This window comes from Hirundo rustica, chromosome 7 (genome assembly GCF_015227805.2).
Source record: "Hirundo rustica isolate bHirRus1 chromosome 7, bHirRus1.pri.v3, whole genome shotgun sequence".
In the NCBI taxonomy this organism is placed as follows: domain Eukaryota; kingdom Metazoa; phylum Chordata; class Aves; order Passeriformes; family Hirundinidae; genus Hirundo; species Hirundo rustica.
Genome location: NC_053456.1, coordinates 30,223,793 through 30,242,214, shown reverse-complemented (window position 1 = coordinate 30,242,214; position 18,422 = coordinate 30,223,793). Strand labels below are relative to the sequence as shown.

Here is an 18,422-nt window from a genome sequence, read left to right as displayed (position 1 = left end):
TGCACAACAAAGGCATTTCTTAATACGTGAACATGAAATCAAGTGAATGTTTTGAAGAAGAGACAGGCTATAATCATCTATTGAAGAGATCTGAGAAAGAAAATGGTTTGTAATACATATGACAGGACATGCATAAAACCAAACACCATAAATACACGAAATTTGATAATAATGTGAGAATGATAATATCTATATTTCACAGAGTAATAATCATAGAATAACTAAATTATGCACAATCAGTGAATCGATAGAAATGTTCCTATAAATTATACTTTTTACAGAGAGACTGTTTAATCTGGTGACATTTAATAGAGTGTATTTTTGGATTCAAACAGGCAGTGGAACAGTTCTGTAGCAGCATCGATGAGGAAGCAGTTTCAGCCCTGTTTCCTTGCTTCTTTCAGCAGAACTGCAGTTGGTTCCCAATGGCCTGGGCTCAAGACCCTTGCTTCAAGAAAGCTGTAAATATCTTTTCTTACAAGCCCTGTGTTCACCTGTGATGGAAGCAGAAACACACCACAGACATATGTTATTAATTTGTTGCTTCTTGGCAAAAATTTGCCCTCCTAAAGGGTTCACCGTGTTGTAATAAAGTGGGAGAACAAAGAAGTTGCTCTTTGCCCGCGTATAAAACATGCGTAATCCCCAGTGAGGAGTTAACATTTGGGGAGCAGAGGAAGAGCTCTGCTGCTGGCAACATCTGCCTGGCATGTGCAGTCACATCCTTCACAGCTGAGTTACCTTTCATGGGCATTTCTTGCAATTAAGGTGGAAGAAATAATTGTTCTTACGTGCCCTGGATAAGTTGATCTCTTTTCTTTAGCTGGCAGGGGAAGTGGAAGCTCTCAGGTTTACAGAATTAGTAACAAGGAACTTCCAGAAACATCTAATTTTGAAGTTCTTTAGCCATTGATTTTTCCATGCTGTGATTCTCTTTCTTATTCCTGCTGCTTCCATCATTGCTGCCATTTATAGACTGGTGCAGAGCCAGCAAAGAGCCTGGCTGGATTGTCCATCTGTCTGCACTTTTGCTTGGCCTCAAAAAGGGTTTGGATCCACAGCTTAAAACTTGCATAGTCAGCTCCCTTTTAAACCCTTCTTTAGGAAAATCACACAGGTGAGGAAATTGTACATTAAAGAAAACTTGCGCATCATAACTTCTTTGGAAACTGCCTGGACACTGTTCAGTATTAGTATTTAGAATAAGACCTCCTAAAAAGTCATTCTCTTTTCAACTTTTGTTGGCTAAAGTGGTGCAACTCCTTTTTTAACACCATCTTTTGTCAATTACTTATGTAAGGAGTGGGTGTGCATTTAAAAATTTCTAGTGGAAATTGCAGACCAGTTTTAAATAGTGGGAATAATAATAATGCATAACTTCTCAATGGAGTTTCACATCATTTCACGGGGATGGTCACCTCACGGGGATGGTCATTCCCAGACACTAGCACCTTGTTACATCTCAGTGTGTGGCATGGGAGGTGTAGAATTATAAAACACACTTGGGTTTATTCTGAAAATGAGCTTGCATAAACCTACAGTTCCATTTCAATGCCCTCGTGTTGGGTAATTTTGTTTGCAAAAAGAGACATTTCCCTGGTGCCGTGTGGATTCAAATAGAAGATTTTTCTCTTGCCACTTAACTGAGTGCTGAGTGATCTGACACGAACTTTTGGATCTCACAGGACACTGGGCCTTTCTCTTTCCTAATTACAGTTTCTATGACTTGCTTGAGGGGATACTTGTGAAGGGATACATGCAGCTATGTCTCAAAGATATTTCTGTTGCAGAGGGAGGAAAGATTAATTTGTTCTGTTAGGAAAAATGGGATTTTCTCCTCTTCTGTAACATCAGTGATGAAATCCTTCAGGACAGTGGGAAATATCACTTAGGAAGTCTGCAATTTCAAGACTTACCTCTGATCAGACTGTTCCTAGAACTCTTGAAATATGTTCCAAGTTTGCAGAACTAACAAGATGGCAATTCAGAGGGTTCTTGCAGCTCTCACGTTTGCATTGAGAACTCATGTGTATGTTTGTATTGTATGTCTCATGTCTTTATGTTTTTGTGTTTTTCCTTAATTTTACTGGGTGTACTTATTCTGAAAAACAGAACTACTAAGTGAACACTGCTTCTCGATCCTGTGCTTAACCCGAACACACAAGGTAAAATCTCTCTGGGGCGATCTCTTCTTTTTAATTCTAGGTCTAGACCTTCAAGCTGTCATACACAGATCTTTACTGCAAAGGAGAAAGATAGCCTGCTAATTGCAGGCGTATTGCTGCCTCTGGACAAAAAGCCAAAGTCCCTCCTTGGCAAAATGAGGAGACATGATGGCAAAATGGAAAGCTGAGAGTGTTTTGACAGGTGGAAATACAAATCCTGTACAAGATCCATCTCAGGGAAGGCAGATGATCTCAGTACTGAATGAACTGATGTTTTCCAAAGCACCTGAGGAGCATTCCAGAGCAGCGGCTGTACAAAGCCACTGCTCCTTCTTCTAATTGTGTGCAGTTTAATTTGCCACAGGTGGGTGAAGGATCAGCTGTGCTTTTTCTGGGTTTTTTAGTCTAAAACCTGGAATTCTCTGTACCGCTGGCAGCTTGTTTGTTGAATCATTCACTCGTGTACAGGCAGAGCTCAAACCTGTGGCCATTTTCCATCAAAAAGAAGCCAGAGACTCTTATTGTTAAATCTTCTGCTCAGCCTTAGAGTAAGATTTTCTGTTGTTTTATGAGTAGGTTTTTTTGTTGTTGTTGTGTGGTTTGGTTTTTTTTTTTTTTTTTTTTTTTTTTTTTTTTTTTTTTTTTCTTGAAGAAGAAAAGTATTCTAACTACTGTAAAGTATATTCCCCCAACTCCTGGTACACTTAGAACAGAGGTATAGCTGCCATATTTTATGAGAATATGGATTTTTCTCACTGAGTATAGGAAAAATGGCTAAGCATGCTCTTGTGGCTAAGAATGGGATTAGAAACATGGACATCCAGACTGTTTTCCACACTATCGAGCAACTGTTGTATTTATGTGTCATTTTTTTTGGTTGAGTTATTCTTGCTGACTCAATTTCTTAATTTATGAATAAGAAAAAAAATGATCTTGTCTCGTTAATATCTCCATATATGAAAATTGTATATCCAAAGAAATATGAAATAACAAAATCATGTCAATCACTAAATATCCTTCTGAATGAATGAAAGATTAAGAAAAACAAGGGTGGATATATTTTTTCTTTTTAGCTATTGCAAACGAATTTAAAGTTATTATTACTTATAACTGTTTTAAGTATTGATTTGTTAATTCTGTTATTTAAATACATGGTTCAACCAGCTCAATGCACTTGAGAAACCTCCCATCCAGTTTTAATTGATACCATCAGCTGTCCTGTATTTCTGGTGAGCTATCCTCATCCTAACACCATGAACTGCTACTGGATTCCTCTCCTGCCTTGCTGCAAATCCTGACAGGCTGCGCTAATTGCAGTTCACAGTAGTTTTTTTCTCTGAAGTGGCTGGGTCAGCTGTCCTTTGCCTCTCTTCCTCACAAGGTTGGCTAGGAGGTTCTTGCAGCCCCTGGCTAGTGCCCTTCTGATTGCCAGGGACTGTCAGAGGCCACTCTGAGGGCTGTTGTGTGTTTGATGTGTGGTTTGTCAGGCTAAACCATACCCTAAATCTTCCCAGTTTGACCCTTTCAGTCTCAGCAACAGCCAGTTTCACAGCAGGTTCTGTACCCAGCTTCTTGCCTTGTGAAGCTGTAGACTTTAAGGCTGCAATCAAGAAACTGTAATTCACCCTGTGAAAACACCCAGAAAAAGGGAAAAAAAAGGTCGTTTGTAAATAAACAGCTCTTAAACTGCTTTGATGTACAGGGATGTCTCTCACAGCTTTTGGGAAATTGTGATGTAGGACCTGCAAAGCAGGGATGCAGACACATTCCCATTTTCTTCTCTGAAATGGCTGTAGGTGGTTGGTGAACAAAACCTCTGCCTATGCCCCTTCAGGGTGACATCTGTGTGCTAAAGAAAGCATATTTAATGAGTTGGAAAATCCCCTTAAATATCCTCCAGGTTATACCTGGTATTTGAGAGAGACCTGAATGTGTGCTGAATGCTGATTATCTCTGAGTTCTTATATGGCCCAGGACATTATACTTGGCTATGAGAAATGAGCTATATCTTACAGAAAATAGTTCTTGGTGTCTAACGGATCATCTGTGACCAGGCATGTCTTTTAGTCTATTTTAGATTTTATTATTATTATTTATTATTTACTGCAGATTGTTTCAGTGGTAATTATGTAGTCCAGTAGATGTAATAAAATGAAAAATATTCTAGATTGAATTGGATATTCTTTGCATTGCATTAACTTGCTTTAGGGAAAGAAAATGGGTTTTGGGACCTATGTCTCCTCCTTTGCCTGCTCTACAAAGCAAAGAATGTAAGATACAGTGATAGTCTGCTAATTCACATTTTCTAGTGAAATTGGAAAATTGCCTCAGAATAAGGATGGATAGTGAGATATCTTCTTTCACACAAACCTGAAACAAGTTGGGGAATGGAGTGCTGGAAAACTAGGGGAAACTCTGGATCACTTTTGTTTGTTTCCTGGAGGACAACGCAACTTCATGAAGATATTATGTTATTATATAATAATAGTAATATTATTTGTGTTATAAATGCTACCAAATATCACCGGCAGTCATGGATGGAAGTTCTGTTTACAGGAATCTAAGCATCAAATGGACATCAAGAGTGCACCTGAGAAGTATCCAGCATTACCCTTTTTGAAGCATAGTGGCAGGATCATGGAAGGAGTGCTGCACTGCTTTATTGCCCTGTGACCCTTCTCTTCGGATCAAATGGAGAATTTTAACCTCTGAGGTAAAAATCTTTGTATTTCAATGTCGTGGCAATGGCTTATGATAATTTTAATGTGTAAAGTTGAAATATGTACATTCTCAGTGAAATCCATGCAGTTGCTGTCTAATCATGTTTCTTTTTGTTCTGTGTGCGTTTTAGATAAATACTGTTGGCTGGATAGTGGTTGCTTTCCTTACTGAAACTTGAATTTAGTTTTCATTTAGATTTGGAATAAAAGGAAATTGCTTTATTTTATTATTATTATTATTTTCCTTTGTTATTTGGGAAAGAATGCAATAACTATCTCCCAGCAAGTAAGTTGAGTCATGAGCAAAGCACTTACCTGAAATGAGAGAGGTGAAAAGAAAGGGTCATGGTTCTGTCCTGGAGTGGTTCCTGCCTGTGCATCTTTCAGACTGCCCCAAAGCTAAATTATCCTCCTGAGAATACCTGCATCAGGCTGTTATTGTTTCCATACAACTGAATTTTGACCAAGCCCTCTGTTATTCAGCAGGAAAAATATTTTGTTGAAGTAGTTTTTGACCACTTAAAATGAAAGCAGTGATTAATTTCACTGATACAAAAAATTAAGGGCAAGACAAACTTAGGAGCTAAGCATCTGTGCTGAAAACAATAAAACAGGGATGAGTCTATGAATCAGCAGGGCTTCAAGGCTCTGGTGCCTGGGATTCATCTGAGAGCTGTCTCCAACACTTGTACAGTTACAGATTTGAAAATTGTGAGAACACAATTTCCTTCTATAAACAGGAGCACTACCAAGGACATGTATATCTGAAAATGCAGCATTGACTTTGAAATATCTGAAGTGTTTTAATGGGGAAGGCTTTTAGAATGCATTTTGTGTCTTCGCCGTGCGCTTCTGATCATGTTGAATGTGGTGATACAAGCTGGATTTTTTCCACGTGCTAAAGAGTTCTGGTTGTGTGTCTGCAGTTCAGCTCCTCTTCTCACGGTTATCTAGCAAATGTAGCTTTAGCTTGGGGTTGAATGGAAGCTTGTTGCTGTTTAAAAACAACCCAGCTTGGGAAAAGCCTGCTTGCAAACATGAGAAAGCAACCAAATGTGCTAATTGGTTTCTTAGGAAAAAAACACCAACAGTGAAACTTTTCACACGCAGTGTTTGGCCAGGAAGTGTGTCACTGTAACATACAGACCTACCGCTCTCCGTCTCATCTGTGAAGGGGGAGTTTTCCCGGGGGTGGGAAGAAATCTCCCTTCCTTGCCCTCAGTCCCTGAAAACCCCAAATGTGATCCCTTTAGGGCTTTTTCTTTTTTTGCCCCTCTTTGACACAATGGGGCAATCGCTCTCCACTGTCGATGGCTCCTGCGCCTCTCAGGGTCACGATTGGACAGATAAGGTGTGTTATGTCAAAGCTTGCTGTAAATACTTTCAGGTTGCTTACACGCAGTTGAGGAAACACTACAGACATTATTGCAGAAACCGAGGGGGAAATGTTGGATTTCTCACTAAAACAGGCTAATTTCTCTTTTTGCTTCGTTTTTGACGGCTTAGGGTGAGGATGGAAGAAACGGAGAACGGCAGAGTAGGCGGGTCTGGAGCGGGGGGGACCAGGTGGGGAGGGCGAGCGGTCGGTGCAGCCCCTGGAGCGAGTCCGGGGTTGGGTGCAGCCCCGGGGTTGGGTGCAGCCCCGGGGTTGGGTGCAGCCCCGGGGTTGGGTGCAGCCCCGGGGTTGGGTGCAGCCCCGGGAGCGGTGCAGCCCCTGGAGCGGGTGCAGTCCCGGGGTTGGGTGCAGTCCCGGGGTTGGGTGCAGCCCCTGGAGCGGGTGCAGTCCCGGGGTTGAGTGCAGCCCCTGGAGCGGGTGCAGTCCCGGGGTTGGGTGCAGCCCCTGGAGCGGGTGCAGTCCCGGGGTTGGGTGCAGCCCCGGGAGCGGTGCAGCCCGCACCCCGCGCAGGGAGCGGTGCCCGCCGGGCGGCGCTGCGGGCCCGGGGCGGGCGGCGGCGCCTCCGCCCCTGTCGGGCGGGCGGGGAGGGGCCGGGGCTGAGCCCCGCTGGCTCCGCTCCGCTCCGCCGGCTCCTGGGCAGGGCAGTGTCCGCCGGCGGCTCGGGGCGGGCGGTGGCGGGACGGCGGCGGCGCCCTTCGGCCGCAGAGGTACAGCTCCTCCCGGGACTCCCCTTTGTTTCTCGGCCCCGGGGGCTCCGGCGGCCCGCGCGGGACGCGCCGCGGGGATGTGCGAAGGGATGGGGTCGGGGCGGCGGTGTGGCGGCTCTGCTGTGCGGAGGGAGCGGCGGTGCTGGGTGCGGGGGCCGAGCGCGGCAGCCCCGGCGCCTCCTGCGCTCCCCTTCCCCGCGCTAACCTGCGGCTTCGGGCCGCCCTGCGTGCGTGTGGCTGCGCGGAGCGGCGGCGGGGCTGGGACAGCTTCCCTTAGGCACGGACACGGGGCGCACACACGCGGGGACGGCCCGCGCTCGCTCCCTCAAGTATGAAAGCGTGTGTGTGTGCTCTTTCTGGGAAGAGAGCGTGGCATCTGTTTCTTCTTGTCTAAAATAATTACCCTGTGTGCGCGGCTTTGCTGCGTTCAAAAGAACGGGCTCGGCTGTGGGGCTCGGGGGAACCGTGGGAAGAGCGCTGGTAACTTGGAGCAGGATGATGGATTCTGCTGTCGGGTAACACTTGGAGAGGAGACTTGAGGAAGGGTTTTCCGGGGCAGGGTCATTGTCCCAGAGAACTTCCCTGAGGGGACGGGTTGTGTAGGCTCCCAAGGAAGACCGCCTGTGTGCGCCCGCGGAGGCTGTGGGGATTCGGTGTGGGACATCTGCTGCCGCTGTGTTTTGGGAAGGGCATCCCTTTGTTCCTCGGAGTGGCCAGACTCCCCGCTGGAGAACAATGCCCTTCCTAGCAGAGCCCAGGGAGTGGGGCTGGCGGTGCAGTCACCGGGTGCTCCGGGGCTCGCTTGCCTTGCTCACGGTACCTTCTGTGCCCACGCGTCCGTGCTCACGCGTGCTGTTTGCTTTTTCGAGTTATTGAAAGCTTTGAGATTTCAGACCACGTCCTTCAATCAGTTGCTATGTATTTAGTCAGGACCACTATTCTAAGGGACAAATGTAACAGTAGTGAAATAAAAGCAACTACTCTTGAAAAATTATGTCAGAGAAACTATTTAAGATCTATCCAGATTGGAAATGACCACTGGCATAAAGGTCAGGTAGAACTCCTGACTTTGTGATTTTTGTGTCGAATCATGAGCCTTCCATATCCGTCTGTCCTATTGTTAATTGTGAATTAAGGCTGGCAACAAGCTGCCCATCCTTCCCTGGATGAATCATCACTTTGTCAAACCCTGTGTCAAAAACAAGGCTTTCTCCAAAAGTGTGCAGTGTTAGAGAGCAGAAATTGTCCAACCCATCTGTTAAAGTAAAGTTTAGTCCCTGGCTGCTTTTAGGCATATGAAAAGTAATGACATTCTTCTCATCATGTGCTTTAATTTCCAGTTGTCCCAGGCCTGAGTTTAAGAATGTACTCAATTTAGTGCTTGATGCAGTGCACTGCCTCTGGCTTAATTTTGTGTGAAGGTGTAAGGGTTGGAGCATTCCCATTCTTCCCAAAGGAACATAAAGTGGTCACTGCTTATGTTGGCTCGTAGCACTTACTGGTGTGTTTGGTTGCTGCAAGTTTCTCCATATCCTTAGGATGATTCTGAAACACCTACTTGGTGTTGAATACCTAAAAGGCTTCTGGCTCCTTATGAGCACCAGGCATAGATTGAGTGCTCAGCAAAGTGAAGGTGAAAGGACTGGTGAAAGCATCTTAAATCACAGAAGCTTGCCTTTTTGCATTCATTTATTTATTATTTTTATTTTGATTTTTTAATTTTTTGGTAAGAGACCTTGTTAAATCATACCTGTGAGGAAATGATGCCATGGGCCGGTAGTTTCACTCTGTTGTGTTAGCCCTTTCAGGCATTGTGCAAGACTAGATGCGATTGCCTTTAGAAGGGCAAATGTACATTTCGAGCCTACTAGTGCTTCTGGGGGAAGGGAAAATAAAAGTCTGGCAAATGAGGAGAGGAAGTGGGAGAGAGCAATTGGAAACATAAGCAAAGCCATTAATTTTTCCCACTGTGCACTCTTAAGAAACTGCTGGCAACGTACTGGAGATACTCTGCCTCATGGAAGTGTCAGGGACTTGCTTCACATGATTCTCTGAGATCATCTGGTTTCCCTGAGCTCTGTGGGAACAGAAATTCCTCATGCTGGAGTCTGATCTCATCTTCCTTCGGCAGCAGTAGTAGCAGTGGCTTTGGGAATTGGAGAGGAAGGCGAAGAAAGTGCCAGTGGGACGGTTTGGAGAAAAGCTTAGTTCTGGTGTAGGCCAAGCTGGACACTGATTCCTCCTTTCATTTGCCTTGTGTGGTCAGAGCTGGGACAAATGCTGACATATCCACCAAAGTTCAGTGCCCTTTCAGGCTGCTGAGCTTATTTAGCACAGCTCACGTAGCAGAGTGTCCTATAACTCTTACCCTCTATTTCATTCATCTTTTTTTTACTCTACTAATGAGCAGCAAACTGAAATGGAAAGTGGTGACTTGAGTGACTGTATGCATCAAGCTTGGGGAATTTCCTGAATCTGATGAAAGACAAAAGTAAAGGTTTTTTTTCCTCCCTTATAGCTGTGTAGTTAGCCTCTTAAATTCTCAGAGCCTTCTAAGTAGCCTCTTCTGTTTGTTGTGGGACTACTAGCAAAAATTTTAGGAAGATTGAAGTAGCAATGACCAGCCCTGGAGTCTGTAACTTGATCTACAGCTTTTTCTCTTCAGCTGGGAAAGGAAGTAACAGCTCTTGTTACACCCTTATGTAACCTCTCCATTCATATCCTCCAAAAAAGAAGGAAACCAGAGCTTGATTTCTGGTGTATAAGCTAACATCAAGGCATGCTTTGTCATAAAGAAACAGTAAAGAATAACATTAATTTTCTTCTGTTTTGCAGTTCCCAGAATTAGGGGAAAAAAAACAAAAAAAAAAAAAAAAAAAAGGCCCCTAAACCCACAACCCTCCCAAAAGGCAAACATTTAAATTTTGCACTGATGGGATGGTGGAAATCTCTGCAACTCTTTGTCATATGCTGTGAAGTAGCTGTTAAAGGGAATACTGGAGGTGCAACAAGGGTCTTTTTGCAAATCTCTCCTGGTGTGTTTGAGCAGTAGTCTCAAAACATTCATCCTTTGTGGTTGTACCCCAATTTGCTGGTGGTTTGGGAAAGCTTTGGTCTCTTGGTGTGTATTACTCCAGATTTTGATTCTAAACAGTGTGGAGACCAGGATCTTGTTTGTTGGTTTGGTTTGGCTGTTTGTTTCCTGATAGTGGCATAGCTTTTAGAGAAAACTGGACAGAAAGTTAATTCTTTTGCCTCTCCTATCTCTATTTTACTGGAAAGTTTCCCTTTTGATAATACCAAATAAACTTGTATCCATTTCTTGCTATATATTGTATCTCTGATAGTGATGTGACCGTGGTGATGTGAGAGTTTCGGTGAGAAAGACTAGTGCTTAAAAATAGCTTCAGAGGCAAAGAAGAATGATCAAGTCCCCTTTCCAGATGCAAACTGGTTGAGGAATCCTTCTATGCAGACAGTAAAACAGGAGTAATGGACCCCAGAGGCCAGAACAACATCTTTTTTCCAGTGCTCCAGCTTTTGGAAGGGGAGCAATCTGAGAGGTGCTCTCCAGCCTAAGTGACCAGATTTAACACTTCAGCACACAAGCTGAAGGCTCAAGATAAGGAATCCAAATATCCAGAGTCCCAAGGAGTAAGGGCAAGAATAGTTTACTGTCACTAAGATTTTCTTTCCTTTGCAGGGATGGGGAGTGGGTGTATCTTGGGCTTAGATAATTGCCTTGTCTCTGGCTTTGTGAAGTGCTGCCTTGGAATTGCTTCTTCAATGTGGGTGCACTGGTAAACTTTTCCTTGTTCTCCCTGTCTTGAACAGGCAGCAGGCCTTCCAAGGGTCTTACACTGGCAGAAATCTTTATGTTGTTGAGCAGGAGGACCATGAGAGCAAAAAACACCAGGAGGAAAGTATGATGAAGGAAAAAAAGAGGAGATCATTGTGAGGAATGGGTGCTGAGTAACAGGAGGGTTTGGTGGGTGTTGCGCTGTCAGAAGTGCTTGTTGTCGATCTTTATTTTCTAAATGGCGGCAGCAAGGAAAGACTCATTTTTCCCTACTGTAAGCAGAAACCAGTCTTTTAAAATTGGTGACCACAGCCTGGTCAGCACTGGTACAAGTTTCCTGGGCCCACAAATATGCTTTGTGTGTGAGCTCTTGCTGGGTTGTTGTGGGTGTGGTTTTTTTGTTTGTTTGTTTGTTTGTTTTTTTTCCTGTAATATTCTCTAGTTTTCATAGTTTGTATACTCTAAAGTGTTACTGGAGGTACTCTGAATTGCAATAAGAACACAAATATAAATTACAAATAAGAATAATTAAACTGCAGGCTTTGCTACAATGGAAAGAAAAAGAGGTCGTGAGCCATGACATCCTGAAATGTTTCATCACATCCCAAAATTTTTCTACTCTTTATATGCATTTTCTTTATGAAGCCTGTTCTCCTTTTGTCTACAAGAGTGTACTGGTGTTTGAAGATCTTTGAAATGGCTGGGCTTTAAGGTAACCACCAGTTTTTATGCACAGTGGAGCATATGCAGTGTCCTGATGCTGTGCATAAATGCTTGCCAGTAACCTTTGAGAATGTTCACCTCAGAAACGAGGAAACTGCTGGGTGATGAAGTGCTGGATTCTGTATCTTGGGAAAGCACCAGCTAAGGAAGTTACACTAGCTCTCTGTTTAATGCCTTTGTGTAAAACAATTTGAAACACAAGTAAGGGAATCCTTTTAGATCAAAGAGGTATCCTTGAAGTCCTTATTGCATAATGACTCTGTGGATGGCACTATAGAGAGAAGCCAGCCCTACTCTTAGGAGAGGTGTTAAAGGGAGTGAGTTGCTATTAATCCTCTGCACTGTTCCTCTTTGGAAGGAAACAAGCAACTTAACATAGGGACACAGGTGAAGAGATGCCTTTTTTTCTGGGATTCTGGGAACGAGTTCACTGTCCACTTAATAGATTGGCTAGAGCTCTATGTTAGAGGGCTGAGAAGAAAGCTTCTCCTAGCAGAGCTCATACTTACCTGATGTGAAAGAAGGAATACCTGGGATGTCTAACTTCCAGCAAAAATAATAGCTGCTCTACCTCTTCATCAAGGGAAGATTGGAGACAGGGCAGCAGGAAGGTGGTAGAGGTTGAAAGGCAGATTATTTTTGGGATTAGTTAAACATGTGGTTTGCTTGAGTGTCTGGAGACCCTTCCTAACTTATACGTGTGTGAGTAGGTCTGTGACTGACGGAGCACTTGAGGTTTGTTATGCAGAGTAAGCTAGGGAAGCGCTAATTCCCTTTGAATCTCTGGAGAAGGAAAAAGTCGTGGAGGGGGTGAAAATGAATCACTGTCTCTGAAGGAATGCTGGTGGTAGTGGTGTGGAAATTCTGCTGCCATGATGTAGCAGGCAGCAATACCTGCACAGCCTAGTTTAAACCCAGCTTGGCCAAGATGGGCTCAAATAGGAGAGGGACCAGAAAAGGATGATTGGAATGGTCAAGGGGATGGAAAAGCCACTGAAAAGGAAATAGGCGATACTGGCTATGCATTATTTGGAATGAAGTTCATTGAAATGAACCTCTGTCAATACTTCCCTGTGAGGGGAAAAAACCCACATGTAAATTTAAAAACAAAACCAAACCCCAGCAGCATTAGCAAAAGCAAGAAGAAGTGGATATTAGCTGATCTGGAACAAATTTAGTCTAGAAATAAAGCACACCATAAGAACTGTTCCTCGTGGAGAAGGCTGAAAAATGGCACTCTGGAGCCGTGCAGTGCAGCAGTGGTGGCTGCAGGATGCAGTGGGTTTGGCAGCGGTCTGGAGCACACAGAACAGACACAGCTCCAATTGCCATTGTTCAGCTCCCAGCCTGTCACGCTGCCGGCGTTAGAAAGGGCTCTGGAGATTACCTTCAGTGATCAAAGCGTGCAGGGCTCCGTCGAAACAAAGTTCACTCCAGGAGAAACCTTGGAAAGTCTTTTGGCAAGCAATGGGAGAGCTGGAGCTCCTTGTGCCTTGTAACAGATTTCTGGAACACGGGGAGCTTGCCTGTATCTCGTGTGAATAGAACTTTTTGCTTCCGAAAATCTGCCAGATGATAGTGAAACACAGCGAGGGGAAACTTAGTAGCTGTGAGTGTGTGCTGAGTTTGCCTGCCTGGGACCGGCTGTTTTCCGTCTGTGGAAGGGAGTGGCTTTCTATTGATGTTTTAAGAAGGTGTCCCTCTCTAAATCTGTGAAGTGTTATATTTTGTTTGGAAAATGTCTGTTTATCGTGCTAGTTGTTAATAAAAACACTGTCTGCTGGCTTTTAACTTCATGGACATCTGGACAAGAGTGATTACCATGTGTTGAAAGGCAACTTCATGAACCACTCCCATTGTCTGAAATATCTCTTGATACAATACACAGGAAGAGCTGGAGATACCTTGATTTGGCAATTGATGGCTTTTATCCTCTAATTTCAAGTGTCCATCTGAAAATGGCTGTTGAGAATGAAAATGACAAAATTGTGGATATAAGTCGACTGCTTGAGACAAGAAAACATGTCTAAACAGTGCATGTATTTATTTAAGCCTTGTCTTCCTTTAAATGGGTTCTTTTTAATCTTAGGTTTGGACAAATAATGCTTCCTTTTCCCACAACACTTGCATCCAAATTCTTTTATTCCTTCCCTTCAGTAAAAAGTAGCGGTGTCTTGCTGGGCAGGAATTGATGTACGGACCAGACAGTGATGGCTAGTGGTAGGGTGAAACCTTGCACTACTGTTTGACCTTGGCAGCTACTCCTGGGAGAAATGGGACTAGTAGACTCTGACTTCCTGCAGGTTTTTCCCTTGTGATGGATTGACTTGCAAAGAAGTCATGATTTCCCCTTGAAGCTTTTCCTGCAGCTAGGGAATTTTGCAGAGGAATTTTTCTGCTCTGTGGTATTTAATAAGGGGTTTGTTCTCCTCACAACCCATGTCTCAGATGGAATGATTATGCTCAGATCTCCTCTCCTGCCTGCTTTTGTATGGAAAAATCAGCTGTTCTGTTGTCCTTTACTCTGTCCTTTTGAATGAAATTCAACATCAGACTTGTCTCAGAGAGTAGGTGTGTAGACCAAGAGATGTACAGCTGTCATGATTTGTCTTATTTTCATAAAATACTAGGCTAAAAACATACCAAAATTTATTTACAAATATCACAAGAACAGTGAGGTTCTGAAGAAGGGACATTTCAGTGGGCAAGAATAAGATCCTTGGGGTGGTGTTTGGGTGATTTCTTTTCCTCCTGTTTTAAATGGGAAAGGACGGGGAAAATTTTGCCTTACCCAGGTTTTTAGTGCTTGGAGGATGATATGGGTGCATGGAAACTGTGGAATCCTGCGAGCGCCAACTGCTCTAGGAGCTGGGGTGCACTCAGTCATTGTGGCTGACTTCATGCTGGGTGGATACAGGCACCAGTGCCTCTTCTGGGACCTGGATTTCCTGAAGCTCCTGATTAGGTCTGTGTTCATCTGTGACCGGTTTTAAGCCCGGTTCAGTGACTGTTGTGACAACTCTGTGGCTGCTTTTCCTTCTGCTGTTGGCAGCTGAGTGAAGCTGTGGCGTTACCTGGCCTGTTGTTTCATTTTCTGCATATCTTCAGGGCTTATCACCGCCTGCTCAACAGGCAACAAGGCATTTGTGCAGAAGATTAGTGTGTACTCTGGTATTTTAACCCTGTAGTATTTGCACATCTCTTAGTGCCTACCTTACCAACAATGGACATTAGTGCTCACTCCAGTCGCTCCACCACGAGCGGTTCTTTTGCTGTATCGGGGATGTGTGATTCCCGTGCTGGCTGCAGGAAGGCAAGGTCTGATTTCTGTGCTTGTGTGGAACAGAAAGTAAGAATCCTCTTTTAATCAACGATCTCGATTACAGCTGATTGCTGGATTGCTCCCGAGGGGCTGAAACCTCAGTTGAAAGAAGCGATTTGACTTTGTGAGGGCTGATTGTCTGTAAGTGTTTTGTGGGGATCCGCTACTGAGAGCTCTTTTGAATCCAAGCTCTGGTGTGGTGGCAAGCTGCTGCTGTGTGACATACAGCAAACAAAGAAGAACTCCTAATATAAATAAATGCTGCCTTGTTTTTTGTGCCCCTGTTCTGCAAACGTAACCTTTGGATTGGGCAGGAGCCCCCAAAATTGGCTGAAAACTTTCAGCGGCAGCTTGAAAGATTACGATAATCAGTTTAAAAGGGCACCCACTGCTTAGTGGAGTTTTGCTATCCAGTAGTAAAAGATTTTTTTTTTTTTCTTTTTCCTGAAAGAATGAGGGTGTCTTATATGTGTCCATATCCTGTCCTGCCAACATTTTGAAAGTTGTGTTGTCCAAAGAACACTGTCAGTCTGAAATCTCGTCTTTGGTTTAGGGGGAGAAGGCAGGACCTTTGACAACTTTTGGCTTTCCAGTCACATTTTGTTCCCTATTTTGAAAAAGATTCAAGGAAATCTTAGCAAGGTGTATGTGCCAAAAATTGACCTCCTTTGTTGCTGAATGCTTTATCCTTTTCTGTGGATGTGGACCTGGAATGATTATAAAACTCTGTGGCTAGGCAATGACTAAGAAAAGCCTAAATATAAGAAACCATCATGGATCCTGTTTCTGCTGAACTCAGTGGGAATTTAACCAGAATTTTGGACTGTAAATAGCCTTGGTAGTGAAGATCTATTTCTAAATGCATTGAAAACACTCAAGGTGTTCTCCCCATTAAACTAATTAAAGAAAAAAGAAAAAGAAAAAAAGGACTCCAGAATAACCATTTACAGAAAAAGCCACTTCACACCTATATTTTTTTGAAGTCTGTCAATATAATCCAAAATGTAAAGGAACATTTGCAGGGTAAAAATGGAGAGTAGCAGATATATTTTGACTGTATTTTCACAGCTGCTCAAGAAGAGTGCCTTAGCAACGTTGAAAGACCCAAATGTTTTTCCCAAAACCTGGTGTGACTGTATGACTGACCCAGATGAGTTAAAGCAAGGCAGAAAGTTGACTTAGGAAATAGATCAACCCCAGAGTGCAATTACTGGTGGCATTACTGTGTTGTGGTTGCAAAATAATTATCAGAAGTAATTTGAAGACAAGTACTGCTGGGACTATAAAGGAGGAATAATAGAATAGATATACCCCATGGTCTCGTAGAGCAGGTGATATCCATGCTAATGTTATTCAAACTACTGGGAAAAAAATAACAGAAACTCGCCTTAGAGAAGTGCAAACACAGCCCCCTCAGGCTGCTGAATTAGTTTGGGTTTGCTTTTTTTTAAGGAAGAGAAGAAAGGCCAAGCTGTACCTTCTGCATTCATGGCTCGTGTGATTTTGGTTTTGTGGTAAGGTACTGTGCACCTTTTCAGTGATACCGGAGTTGTTCATAGTCTCATCATAATATGAACAGAAGCATGAGAGAGGCATCTCTCTCACTTTAGGGGAGGTACACTGCTTAGTGTGGGTAGTAACCAAGCTGGGGTAAAAATAAAAACACCTCACTCCCACAGCAAAACAAAACCCCCAATAACTCCCAAACAAGCCCCAAAGAACTTCAGCAACAACCAAACCTCTCACTTCTGCATTTATGAGAGTCCTGCTAATGAAGAAAGTTTCATCCCCTGTTTACGTCAGGGGGAGGTAACGTCCCGGCAAACGTTTTTGTACATGTCCTAATGCAGTCTAATTATCACACTATCAGCATTTCTAAACTGCAGTTAAGTCTCCATTGTTAAACTATTAAAAGATGATATTGCCTCACGTGGTTGCAGCTGTTTGTTCAACAGTACCCTAAGTAGCCCGATTCTTTCTTGAAAATTACCCAACCTTTAGATAAACGCTGGTGTTTGGTAGCAGAGGCCAGCGGAGGCTTCGTTTCTCCTATGGAATTCTCTGGTCAGATCTTCTGTCATCTAAATTGCAGTTACTGGTGCGAAACTGCCCTAATCTGATGTTGCTGAAGGGCTGTTCCCATTTAGCTGATGCTGAATGCAAACATTCCTGCGGTCCCGATACAGATACACCCCGTATTGCCGCATTTTACTTTTGTAATTCACCAGGGTTGTTTGTTGTTAAGTGCATTTTACTTTTGTAATTCACCGGGGCTGTTTGTTGTTAAGTGCTCAAGGAATCCGGTACACGTGTGTAAAGTTCAGTGCCCACGGAAATTTAAGAGGGGTTGCACAAGGCTTCGAATAACAGCTCTTGCTTGGTAGGTAAGATGTGAGAAACATCAGCTCATTCAAAAGCTCCGAATTATAAACCTTTCCAGTTTGGAAAACACTGGTTTGTTCAGTAGGAGTGCGAGGAAAAAAATAGGAATTCAGAAGCTGTTCAGACACTGGTGAAAACAAAAGGAAAGATGGAGACTCAGAGGAAGCATTTTAGTTCTTTGAGTGCTTTTACTGATGGTGCGATATCCATTAACATTCCTTCCTGCAATTTGTCTGTCACGTTCCTCAAGTCCATTTTCTTGCAGAAAAAAGTAGTGGGCTGCAACATCGAGTTGTTTTCTGCGTGCCCTTTTCCACAGGACACGGACAACGTGTCAGAGCAACAATTGGGAGCAGTCCCAGCTGGGAAAGAGGGTGCAGGTGTTCCTGCAGACCGTGGCCAGGCAGCAGATGGGACGGGTCTGGAGGGAAAGCGAGGGTTTCCTCTGGATGTATCGATGTTTTGTCACACGTGCTGATGTCGGGAAATGTAGCTCTGAGTGAAAAGGGCATTGTAGCAGTTCAGCTGCAGAGACTGCCGCAGTTTGCCTGGTGAACCAGCACAGGGTGTTTCCAATGAACGTGCGCCTTCGGGGCATCAGTCAGAGGCTGGAGAGACACGGGGTTTGCTGGGCAGCAGAACAGGTTAAATTTAAATCCTGCCTCTTTGCTAAATTGGTACTTAGGCTTGTCATGAGCAGCAGCAGGAGATGATGGTTGCAGCCCCTTTTGGTTTTGTTTTGTTCAAGTAATGACACTGTGTCCCTGGCTGCTTTTTGCAGCCGTGGTGTGTCAGTGTCCCCACTCTGTGTGGGCTGATTGCTCCCGGACAGAGGAAAGCGGGAAGGGGTGGGCAAGTGTAATTACAGCCTGACAGGGGCTCAGGATCAGCCCTGGAACGTGGAATCAATTTGAGCTCCACTACTGAATCACTGATGTTGCACATTGTCCCTGTTAAGAGTTAGAAAAGAAAAAGGGGGGTTATCTTCTATCGCGAGCTGGTTGTAGTGAAACCAAAGCCTTGGTTTTTATTTTTATTTAGTTAGTTATTTAGGGTTTTTTTTTTTTTTTTTTTGTGGGTCTTTTTAGGGGGGAGTTTTTTTGGTTTTAAATAATCAGAGCTTGAAGCATATGTGAGTACGTCTGTGTCAGTTTTGATGGTAGGGAAATTGTCCTCTTGCTACAATGCCTGGAAAGAAAAAAACAGCC

General features: G+C 43.8%; 1 protein-coding gene across 10 annotated transcripts in view; it reads left to right on the top strand.

Annotated features, from left to right (window-relative positions):
* The window catches only part of MYO1B (myosin IB), a 135,746-nt gene that overhangs the window by 22,125 nt on the left and 95,199 nt on the right, over positions 1–18,422 (top strand). For 3 of the 10 annotated variants that reach the window (XM_040069302.2, XM_040069300.2, XM_058421288.1), the window contains 2 exons: positions 2,206–2,529; positions 4,722–4,878. The gene's annotated coding sequence lies outside the window, so the exon portion shown is untranslated. Of the gene's footprint in view, positions 1–335; positions 462–2,205; positions 2,530–4,721; positions 4,879–6,926; positions 6,989–17,188; positions 17,213–18,422 lie in introns of those variants that run through there. The other 7 variants (XM_058421289.1, XM_040069303.1, XM_040069316.2 and 4 more) reach the window with 5 other exon arrangements.